The following is a 12,835-nucleotide window of genomic DNA, read 5'->3' on the forward strand; positions in this document are numbered from 1 at the left end:
ACGTCAAACAGCGACCTCGGCATATGTATGTACGTGCACGCACGCACGCACTAATAAGCATGAGCATGAAACGAAAGGAGACGGTCGAGACTCGAGAAGCTGTGCTGTCCTGCACGACAACAAATCACTCCCCGTCCTGTGCGGCCCGTAACAGCACGCGTCTGTGCGTGCGTGAGACGTCCGTGTCTTAGAGCTACGTATCCATGTGTATGAGTGTATCGGATGGGACTCGCAATATTACCTGGCCACGTCAAAACGCTAGAGTGTCACCTGGTTTCGAGCTGTGGAACCTCTGTGTCGTAACAGCCACGATACTGTTTACTACAGAGAGAGGAAAGGAGGACCATTGATCTTTTGCTTTGGCACGTACAACAAAAGGGGAAACCCGTCCCAACATATCGTTGGATCAGACGACAATCTCATCAGTCGGTGGACTAAAATTCCACCGGGCCGAGACGAGATGGAAAACAACGCGACGACAGTCTCATGATCGACCGCACTCAGGTGGACACGGGAGCCCCCTCCACACGAGACACGCAGATCCCGGGCAGGCCATGCACTGCAGTTTGCATGCACCACCCATACATATTATTCTGCGATCGATCGAGTGCCAGTCTGTTCGCATGCACCCATCATGCGTGCCCTATGGTACTATATATTCCATCGGTTCAGAGATTACTGATTTCGGCTGGTTACCCTGTATCGATCCACCAGGAAATAATCTCCGGGACAGTGTGTGTGTGTGTGTGTTTAACTTTTTTTTTTGACCTACTCTCGCCGTCTCCGAAAATAAGACTTCGTATAAATTTTGCCTCCAGTCAAACCATGCAATGTCGGAACAAGTTAAAAAGAAGGAATAGATACATAAATCGACTCAAAAAATAAATAGCAATACACATGCATGGAAGAGAAAGTGCAAAAATCCTACTGTACTTGCGGGCTGTGGCGTCCATGGCGAGCCGGGACCGACAGCATGCATGACGAGCGTGGTGACGAGATGGTGACGAGGGAGAATGGGGAGTTGTCATGCACAGAATAAATGTGTGGATGGGTACGTACGTGACGTGCGACGTTGAGTGAAACGACAGGTACGTTTCATAGTGGCACTTGTTTTTTCCCCTTCCTTGAGCTGAGGTGATGCACAACCCACCACCAGGCACACACGCGTGGCAGTGATTGCACGCGAACCCATACGTACTCCTTCCGTCCCGAAATACTTGTCCAACTCTTTACGTATATAGGAGTAGTTTTAACTTCTCTCCGGCCCGTGGAGTTTTTACGGTACTGCATGTAGGAGTAGGAGCATTGTTTATTTTGGTTGAAGGGGACTTGATCGTCTGTGTAGTCGACGTACGGGCCAAGACGCGAAACTGTTGATGTGGACAGGAAAGAACTGTTTTTTCACTGCTAGTATATAGGTTTATATGTACTTCGTCTTATCCAATGATCGAAAAGGTACAAACGCAATGCATATTCTGTTCAAACCATCGTGTTTCCGTATCAATAACGCTACTTCATCGTTTCATAACGCAGTGCATATTGTTTTTTTTGAAAAAGATTAACCTCAGAAACTTTGATCAAGTTTGCGTAGAAAACATTAACGTCAGGAATGCCCAGCATATATCATTGAATGCATTATAAGATGTAGCTTCATACTTTATATATTTTTATTATAGATATGAATAGTTTTGTCTATAAATTTGATCAAAGTTTGCAAATTTTGACTTTAAAAAATGTACGCATCACAATATGAAATGGAGGGAGTATTATACAACGATTGATAATGTCTAGTTTGCCCGTTGGTTGACCGTGAAACACAAGATAATCTACTCATTTCAGCGGCAGTTAGATGGTATTTCCGTATTTTGAGTAATAAACTTGCGTGGTGCAAAGTGTGCTTAATTAATTACCGATTAAAAAATTGTTAAGAATCACGTTTGCAAGTTAGATACATTGTTTAACTGAAATAACTGAAAGACTCCTGCAAAAAAGAAAAGAAAAAAGAAACTGAAAATGCCAGCCAGCAAACGCCCAGTTTAATCAGCTTGGGTTCGGCCAGTACGTGGCTGCATGCGCACGCACGTGTACGCCCCTGTAGGTCGACAAGTGCAACCAGAGGATGCCATCGCGAGCGGCATGCCTGCATGCATGCATGGCGAAGCGGGTTGGAGCTCACTCACGCTCAAGCTCAAGCTCACCCGTGGACGTGCGACCCGATGGAATGAATCGACGATGATCTGTCAACAACCCCACCGCACCGCACCCCACCCCTTGCCGCAACTTGGACAAGATCCCCGCAACAGCAGCAGCATGTATACATACACACACGTACTCCTGCACCTTACTTGTGTGGACTTGGGTGCGTCACGCGAGCGAGATATGGAGGGACCAAAGCGGGCCATGGATCGCCCGGCCGGGCCGGGGTCCTCAAGCATCCACCGGTCCCGTTCCGTATCTTCTCGTTCCATGCAAGTTCCGATCCATTCCATCCAACCAAGAAGAGTTTTTCGATCATTAGCTGCTTAGTTTTAATCAGTTCAATCCGCGATCTAGTAGCCCAGGCCTGGGACCGATCGATCGATCCGTCGGGCGGGCTGTACTACCGGGTAACTAGTGCAGCAGGATGGTCTACCGGCCACTTGCATTGTGCCCTGCGTCCTTCTCGATCTGTAATCAGCTAGCTAGTGCAGCAGGACGGCGACAGCAGAGGACAGCGCGATGCATGGTTAGCTTTAGGGGGGCACATCGCTCCATCGGCGTCACGCTTTGGCATATTATAGGATCCTAGCATTTCGCTTTTGTATACACGCACACATATATATGGTGTAGAGTACATTATTAACAATTGGCGGAAAAATGCAATTTAAGATGGCCGTTCATCCAACCATCATGCGTGTGCGCGTTATCGATCACAGCCTAGTTTCAAGGGATCTTTTTCTAGTTACCGGTTGATCATCCCATGCATACGTGCATACGTGCATGCCGGATCTTGGGTGATGGGTGGTTCGATCCCTACTGAAAATGTATGCATGGTATAGATGATCCGAGTTGGAGGTATTCGGTTCTGGAATGTACGTCGGCCACCTGAATGCACACGGTGAAATCGCTGAATGGGGTGTTAATTTTGACGATGGACGATGTTTGATTATGTGAAAATACAACATTTGTAGTTCTTATTTAGGTTTTGCTGAAAATATTGCCCAATCATTAATATCCCCACAAATATCTAAATATCTCTATCATTATGTAAATATCTAAATCAAGTTGCCTCCCTCTCGGAGGCGACACGAGGAACTCTAGCTCCCCCTGCCGCCGGCCCTCCTCCACCCTCCCGTCCACCTCGCCGCCGCCGGTGGGCTTGGTGGCGTAGTGCTTCGAAGTTCCGGCGGCAGCTTGCTCTGCGGCGGGGTGGAGGGCTTGTCCTCGCCCGGTGGTGCCGCCTACACGGCGATTGCAGCCTGGGACTCTTGATCCCAGATTGGATCTGGGTGGTGCTCGGGCCTGGCCGCGGCTGCCTTTCAGGCATGGTGGTGGCGAGTCTCGCTGCCTCTGGACACCGTGGAGGTGCTGGCGGCGGCGTGTGCTCGGCCTGGTGGTGCTGGTGGTGGTGGCGGCCTATGCACGAGAGTTGGATTTCTTCGAACAGATTTGGATGAAAACTTGCTTTCGGCTACTGCCAAGGCCGGCAGTGGTAGCGCTATCTGCGCCGTTTCTTTCTTGAAGGCATCGTCGTGGAGAAGTTTAAGGCCACTATCTTCTACCTTCGAGGGAAACCCTAGATTGGATGATCGGATGACGGCGACGCTCTGGTGTCGTTCCCTTCTTGGGATGTCATTCTTGGAGGTACACACGTGATCGAGGGACCAGAAGACGAATTCTTTGGTGGAGCGGTGTTTCATCTCACACATTGATGGCGGCGGATCTCGGCAGCATGGCGCTGTGGAGACCCGGCGTCCGATGCACGGAGATGGACTCGCACAGGAGGAGGGTGCTGTCTGGCGTCATGGTGGCATCGATGGCAGAGAGGCCTGACAAAGTCGGTGCATTAGTTTCTGCTCTGAAGATGAATTGATGGAAGATGGCGGCGACGTAGATAGTGCGTTGGACCAGCTTGTGCTCCAAACCCGGTATGTGGCTTGGTTCGGGTCTCTGGCTTTGGATGTTAGGCATTTGTGCGATGTCTGTTTGGTATTAGACTCGGACTATTGGCACCCCTTCATCAGGTGGATAGGAGTAACAACAGTTGTTGCTAGGATGGTGGCTTCAGACTATCTGATGTACTAATTTGTAAGGTCTTTGTGAATAATTAACAAAGTGGCTGCATGCATCGTCCATATGCAGGGGCTGGAGTACCTTCTTTTCAAAAAAATAAGAAAAATTAGTACGGGTATTACTCATCATGCTTTGTATACGCCTTATGCTACATTTTAAATTAATAAAAGTGTCATTTATCGAAGAAGAAAAAATCTCTATCATTTTTTAATGAAAAATCTCTATCATTTTTAATGAAAAAAATCTCTATCATTAGTAGCACATGAGAATACCGCTGCGAGTACATGATTAATCAGCTGTTCAGTACTACAGGACGTATTAGGATTTGATTAGAGCTAGCTACATGTTCCAAGTGGCTTTGCCGTCCTTCAGGATCGGTATCCAAGCCTCAATTGATGCGAGGGGTAGAGTATTGGTACAGGGTGCCGTTCTCATGTATCCATCTGCCATCGCAGGGGTACAATTTTGCGCCTGACATGGACTTCCTTTCCCCAAATAAAACCATTAATTAGGAGCAGAAATCAGACAGCATAATTTGGACTCCCCTCTCAGCTTGGCCTAAACGCCGGTGTATATGATCAACTGCTTGGGGATCTCTGGCAGCCGACAGTGTCACCTTTGAAATTAAGTGGTGATGTCAAAAATAAGCAGACGCTCACACTGAACATTTATATCTTTGCTTAATATATGATTTAGTAGGAACAACTTCTTCAACCAGACCTTTGAATTATTACCAAAAATCAGCGGTAATAGTTCACACTAAAACAAGCCCGAAATTAATGGGGCTTCGAAGAGTTGAAGCATTTTTTTTAGAGAAAAGGCGAGCGCCCGACTTTATAAATAAAGCCACCAGGCAGAGTCAAACACCAACACAAGACACCACATAAGTTTAGCAGAAATAGGCTACGAAGTACAAGTACAAGGCATCCAGCCTAACATGGCGCGCAGGCCAGCACGACGAACAGCCAAACCAATTAGGAATCCGTCCTCCTGGAGCACCGCAGCAGGGAAGAAGCCGTAGATTTCATTTTAGATAGCATATCGTCGAAAGCGTCTAGTTCCCCTTCCTTAGTCAATGATCTTCACTGCTGCAAAAAGACATTGGCTTTAAATAAGCAACTCAAAGGGTTAGCCGGGAAAATGTATTCAACAGTGAACTTGTTTCTAGTAGTCCATAGCGACCAACAGATCGCAGCCCAGCCCACCACGAAGACCCACTTAGACCGGCCTGCTAGCGAATGAATACAACGCCGTAGATCCTCAAAAGAAGAGGGGTTCCAATTGACACGAAGCCAAAGTCTAATGCAACTCTAAATGAATTTGGCCAAAGAACAATGAAAAAGATATGTTCGGTATTCTCAAGAGCACCACAAAGCTGGCAACTGTCAGAGCCCGGCCCGTTCCTCTTCTTAATCTGATCAGCCGCAGGGAGTTTACGGCGAAGAGCTTGCCAAAGGAAGATTTTAATTTTAGGAGGAAAGCGGGCAGACCAAATGTACTTAAACTTAACAGTACGACCGTCAGAGATAAGTTTAGAATACGCTGATTTAACAGAAAACCGCTCTGAGGAGGAATGGGGCCAAACAACGGAGTCCTCTTCCTCCGAAAGCAAGGGGAAGCAGGCAGTAAGGCGCTGCCAATCTTCCAACTCCACAGGGGAAAGAGAACACCGAAAATTTAAAACCCAACCCTGAGCCGAGAGCTCAAAGATAGAGATCTCGGGATCAGCACAATACGAGAACAGAGTCGGATAGGCAACCGCAAGTGAGGTGTCCCCGACCCACCAATCTAGCAAAAAACGAGTAGATTTATCGTCTCGAACTACGAATTTCACAAGAGACCGGAAGATCAATCTAATAGTAACGAGCTGACGCCAAAATTGCGAACCGCCAAAAGAGGGCGCGAATATGGGGCTCGAGGACGGGAAGTATTTAGCTTTGAGAAGAGTAAGCCAAGCAGGACGATCCTCAAGGAACATTATCTTCCACCGCCATTTTAACAAAAGGCATCTATTCATGATCCTAGTGTTAATGATGCCAAGGCCCCCCATGTTCTTAGGTCTACAAATGAGATCCCATTTAACCATCCTATATTTGCGTTTATTATCGGAAGAATTCCAGTAAAAGGCACCCCTGTGCTTATCGAAACCCGTGTGTGTCCCTTCGGACAGGAGATAGAAGCCCATTAGAAACATCGGAAAAGAGGAAAGGCAAGAGTTGGTAAGGGCAACCTTGCCCGCCTGAGAGTTATAACGACCTTGCCACGACAAAACTCTAGTACCAACTTTAGTCACTGCCGGGGCAAAATCTTTCGCCAAAACCTTGAGAGGGGAAATAGGTAAGCCCAAATATTTGAGAGGAAAAGACCCAAGAGAGCAGTTCAAGAGATGCGCCACCCGCTGCGCTTCCGAGTCAGGCACCCCAGTAACAATGACCTCGCTCTTAGAGAAGTTAATTTTAAGACCTGAAAGGGCTTCAAAGCAAAGAAGAAGAAATTTCAAATTCGTGAGTGAGTTCTCATTAAGTTCAAGCATAATGATGGTATCATCGGCATATTGGAGGTGAGAAATGCCATTAGGGATGAGGTGAGTGCTGACAGGCGAAATGTGACCAACAGACGCCGCACGCGAAAGAATGTGAGATAGAGCATCAGCCACAAAATTAAAAAGTAAGGGGGACGCCGGATCTCCTTGTCTCAAACCCCTACCATTCGCAAAAAAATTACTAGTTTGACCATTGACAGCCACCGCCGTGTGGCCACCAATGACGAGTTGCATCAAGCGGTGAACCACCGAGCCATCGAAGCCCTTGGCCAACAAAACTTGGCGGAGGAAGTTCCAACTCACCGAGTCATACGCCTTTTCAAAGTCAAGTTTAAGTACCACAACCTTAGTGTTCTTACTACGAAGGTCATGAATGATCTCATGCAAGCAAAGCACCCCGTCCAAGATGAATCTCCCCTTAATGAACGCAGATTGGAAAGGACTAATGACCCGATGAGCGATCCGAGAAACCCTAGTAGCCATGCCCTTGGCGGAGATCTTAGCAAAGTTGTTAATAAGAGCAATGGGCCTAAATTGGGAGATGAAGTCAGCACCTTTGACCTTAGGGATGAGGGTGAGTACCGTGTAATTAAGTCTCGAGATGTCAACAGTCCCCAGCCAAAACCCTTGAGTGATAGCCTTAATGAGGCCTTTTAACTGAGGCCAGAATTGCCAAAAAAAAGGAATGGAAAAGCCGTCAGGACCTGAAGCCGCATTAGAATTGGCAGTATGAATCGTCTCAAAAATTTCCTCTTCCGACGGGGGGATCAACAAACTGTCATTTTCAGCGGTCGAAAGCTGTTCGAGAGGGACCAGAAGGACGGAGCCAGCTTAAAACCCGTCTCAGGTTTAGCCGCTAAAAGGTTAGCGAAGAAATGAACCACATGACGCATAATCACCGCAGGGTCAGAGACCCTGATGCCGTCAATGATAAGGCTATCAATAAGGCATCTCCGACGTCTACCATTAGCAATAGCGAAGAAATAGGACGTGGGCGAATCACCCTTTAAGGTCCAGTTGATAGTGCCTCGCTGTTTCTAGGACACTTCCTCCTGCCTATGGATGCCCAAAAGCGCCTCTTCTAAGCCATACCAGATTTGCCATTCGTCCGTGGTCAGCCCAGAATTATCCGCGCGCTCGTAGAACGCCAATTTGAGCAACCAGCCTAGCTTTGTCACGCTTTGACTCAGCATAGTGGTTTTTGGACCAACCTCTAAGGAATCTACGAAGGAAATAGGAGCATTGATGCCAGTCATCCATCGGTCCAAAAGATTGGCGATTAGAGCAAAGGAAAGTCGAAATCTTTTGCGACAACAGTTCATTGAAACCCTCCACTTGTAGCCAGGAAGCATCGAACTGAAACCTCGGGAAACCAGCTGAGCGCGCGCCATCATCAAGAATCAGGGGGGTGTGATCAGATCCCACACAAGCAAGGGCTCTGAGACTAACACGGGGAAACAAAGAATCCCACATAGGACAAACAAAAACCCTATCGAGGACTGAACGAATGGGGGAAGTTTGATGGTTAGCCCAAGTGTACCGGGCTCCAACCCTAGGGATTTCACGAATAGCCATGTCCCTAATGAAAGCATTCAAAGCATCAGCCAGAGGCCAAGAGAAATTAGAGGAGCTCTTGTCAGAAGGAAAACGCAACAAGTTAAAATCGCCCCCGATCAAGAGAGGTAGCTGGCAGGATTCAATTTTAGTACTAAGCTCATCCAAAAAAACATAAGACATGGCGTGGTCAGCCGGAGCATAAACCACCATGATTTCCAGTAGAGAATTGAGAGATCGATGAGATATCACTGTGCTAGCCCAAAAAATGCCATGGTCAAAAGCAACAAAACCGAACATATCTTTTCTGGAACCAAGAAGAATGACCAACAGAGGCCACAAAGTTCCAATTAAATCTATCTATCCCAGCAATGGCCGATAGTTTGCTAGAAGAGAAAGAAAATTTGATAGTCTCGACAAGGCTAATAAAATCCACATTTTCAAACCGCACCAAGTCTTTAAGCTGGTCCCTGCGCCCCCCTAGCGCCGAAACCTCTAATGTTCCAGAATAAGGCCTTCATCTGTAGGACAAGTTTTTAATGCAAAGACTCGACCTGCTCGGCGCCATGCAGGGTTTAGCACACTTCCCCGCCCCACGTTTAGAAGCCACCGGGGGAGCCTGCACCTGTCATCTCCCCCCGCATCCCCACCGGCCACAACCAGTGGGGCATCCGATCCCACCCCAGCCTCCTTAGCTTTCGCAATATCAGCCTGAGCTATTTCATTAGCCCTAATAATACCAAGAACAGACGAGGGGGATCCCAAGCTAGAATCTAAACAAATACCCACATCATCTAAAATTTTAAGCAAGTGTTCATCAGATTGCGATGGAAGAACTAAACAAACAGGTGAGAGAACCGTGGGAAGGAAGGGGGAGGGGCCGGGGACGAACCTGAAGGAGGCAGATCCCGAGCCGTAGCACGCCGAGCAGCCCGATCGGCCACCCGCTCATCACTGTTGGAGACGCGGCCGCTCTTGCGAGCCGTGGAGGCAGGCGAGCGCACAGGCACGGGGCGAGCACGGCTGGGGGAAGCCGCAGCAGAAGACGAGCCCGAGGCCGTACCCAGGTCAGCGTCAAGCCTGCGGCAAAGCACAGCCGCAGACTGCCTAGAATCACCAGAAGCCCGGCTCTTTGCAGAGTACTTCTTGACAGACGACTTCTTCTTCTTCTTTTTGGACGCAACGGGACTAGCCGGGGGCAAATCTTCAATGCCAGATAGGGACGGAGATGCGGGACGGGCTGGGAGATTGGAGCACACCGCCGAGAATGGCGTGCCCTTAGCCCCACCAGAAGCTGCATCCCCTCCGCCCAAATCAGGCACCGAATCCTGGGCCCCCTGCCAGCAGGCGCATTCTCCTTTAGCATGTCCTGATCTTCGGGAGATAGCCCATCCCACTCCGACTGGGTAAAACGAGGATCGGTCCCATGCATGGAATTATCAGGGCATCCATCCCCATCTTTGATCTTGTCACCATTGTCGGATGCCGGTGGCGGGGGAGGAGGAGGGGGCGACACCGGGCCCGAGGCTCCCTCCACCCGCACCCGGAGCCGAAAGCCACTAGCCACAGGAAATACATCAATGGAGCCACAGATGCACAAAGGGTCAACAGACCAGACCCGGAGCCGAGCCGGCCCGAGGATGGCCAGAGACTCTTGGTCCACCTCAATAGGCTTCCCGATAAGAACCCCGAACGCCATGAGGAACTCCGTGGTGCGCACGTTAGGAGGAACATCTTCAACAAGCACCCACACATCAGACAGAGAAGAGATCGCCTTGGACCCGTTGGAAGCAGCTTTGACCGAGACCACCAGTTGGTTCAAAGGAAGCGTGAAGCTAGTGCAGGAGGATATCATAAGGAGACTCTCTTTGGAAGGGAATGTTGCAGCAAACTCGAACTCAGAAAGTTGGCGAATTTGCCAATCCCAACCACCCTCATCCCACGGCCGAAGTTCGTCAAGAAGGATCTGGGGAGAGATGCGTTTAGCCTGGACCGAGATGATGCCAACATTGGACAGCGACGGGATAGGGGCTGCCTCAGGGTTCCCCCTAGCTAAAGCAAAAAAAAGAACAACCAGGAAGGCTGGTACCATAATGAACAAAAGCAGGAGGCTTGAGACGATTCTGACAGTCCACCATGAGGTGACCGTCTTCCCTGCATATGAGGCAGAAGGGGGGATTTTCACACCGAGACTGGAAGTGGCCAGGACGGTGACAAGCAAAGCAGGTGAGGATGGGGCTGGAGACTTAGGATTGGGGAGGGATGTGACCGGGACCATAGGGAGGAGGGGGAAGGATACCGACACCAGACGCAGCAGGCCCAAATCTGGCGCCCCGCCCAGCAGCGGATCCGACGGGGCGACAAGCCGGAGCCCCCGACGCGCCCCGGGGAATGAAGCGGGACGGGCCACCACCAGCCACCGCCGGGGCCCGCAGCGGAGCGCCGCCCCGGGGAGCAGCACCCAGCGGAGGAGACTGCTGAGCCGGCCCCGACGAGCCCGCCCGACTGCCCGCCGCCGCCAACTCCCAAGGGTCGACAACATCCGCAGGAGCACCAAGCACGAGGGGCAGAGGCACCGATGGGCCAGATCCAGAGGCGCGGGGGGACGCACCAGCCGCCGCCGCCGAACCCGCCTCCGGGGCGAGCGAGGCCTGGAGCTTAGCACGAAGAGTCGCCTCATACTCCAGATCCGCGGCAGCCTCACCGGATCCATCACGCCCCCGCTTCTGACCGGAGACCGCCTCACTGGAGGATGCACGAGAACGATCCATCGCGGCCACCGCCACAAAAGAGAGGTAGAGGGGAGGAGGAGGGGCAGATCTGACGAAGCGGCGAATGGGCAGACGGTGCCGATGCAGGTCGGAGGAGGAGGCAGGAAACCCTAGAAAATGGGGGAGCCGCACCCTTCCACACCCATAAATACCCGGACCGAGCCAGGCCCGGCTCGATAAAAGGCACCACAAAGGGGGGGGGCTGGGCCTGAGCCACCCGCGGCCCAGAAACCAAAGAAGAAGGGGGGATTAGAAAAGGAATCCAAAGCAAGCATCAAAACAGGCCTACCAGGCCCAACAGCATCCCCCGGGGCCCGTGCCCCAGACAAGGGCACCAGCGCCGTCCTGGATCCCAGATCTAGGGTTGGCACCAGTGCCGTCGCCGTCGGAGAGGCGGAGGCCGCAGCCGAGGGAGAGCAAGCGAGGGGAACCACCGGAGAGCAGGACGCCGACGCGGACGCCGCCCCACCAACCCCAGTGGACACCGGCGAAACCTCAGCAGGAGGCCAAACCGAAGCACGCCGACGGCCACGGTAGACGCGACGCCACCCATCCACCTCCACGGTAGGTCCGACGGGCCGCACCCACCCCCGGGCGCGAACTTACGCCGGCGACCCGCCGCCGGGGCCACCGGGAGACAACACACCGGACCCGAGCGAGGAGGGGAGGAAGGGACCTCGGAGTCCGACCCGGAACCATTCGAATCAAGCGCCCAAAACCTGTTGGCCCGGAGCGGAGCGAGACGGGGAGACCAGAGAGCAGAGGGGCACGAGACGCGACGCCGGAGAGGAACCCAGAGGAGTCCGCGAGGGGGGAGGGAGAAGGGGAGGCCACACGGGGCAGGGACGCCACCGGGGCGGAGCCAGAGGTAGGCGACGCCGCAGGAGGGGGAGGGGAGAGGAGAGCCATCCAACCGGTCTCTTGGGCCCAGATCCGGCGCCCCGCCCAGCAGCCCACCCTGCAAGGCTTGAAGAGTTGAAGCATGACTGAGGTAAACAAACCTTTTTGGGCAAAAACCTAAAGACTACGTTTGGTAATACATGGAGGAACTCTTGTGTCATTTGTGCATACAAGATTTGTTTGATTGCTATTCAGTTTGTTTTCTATGTCAATTTGGCTAAACTTGCTTATAGTCATGACTTTGCTGGCCCAAATACCATCAAACGTTATAACGTGGCCCAAGCTTCCAACCCAGTCACGTAAGGTGAGTTTCTTCTTCATTTTGTTTTGAGAAACACAATACATATGCAGACTGTCACATACATACACATGCTCACCTATATGAACAGACACAGAGACGAAGCTAGCATCGGATTACGCCTATGTCCAAGTACCATGGCGGTTATTTTTGTATTTTGTATAAGAAGAAATTGCAGGATTTGTGGTTACTAGGCCTAGCGCTATACCTTTAGCTAGCTGCCCTAGGCCTATCTTCACCGCTATGCGCGCACACGCTACCTCCATGGATAAATACCTTGAGTGATGCACTCTGCTACTTTTTCGTACTTTGTAAGAAGAAATTGAAAGGGCTGTGGTTACTTGGCCTAACACTATTGCCCTACTTGCCTTAGGCTTATCTTCACCACTACGCACGTACACTCTATCCTACCTCCGAGGGATTGATCCGAAAAATCTGGAGATTGACGATGTCGCCTCAGACACCTCGTACTTGACAAACATGTCATACCGTTGAACG

Source organism: Triticum urartu, chromosome 2A, assembly GCF_056163025.1.
Source record: "Triticum urartu cultivar PI428250 chromosome 2A, HENAU_Tu73, whole genome shotgun sequence".
Classification (NCBI taxonomy): domain Eukaryota; kingdom Viridiplantae; phylum Streptophyta; class Magnoliopsida; order Poales; family Poaceae; genus Triticum; species Triticum urartu.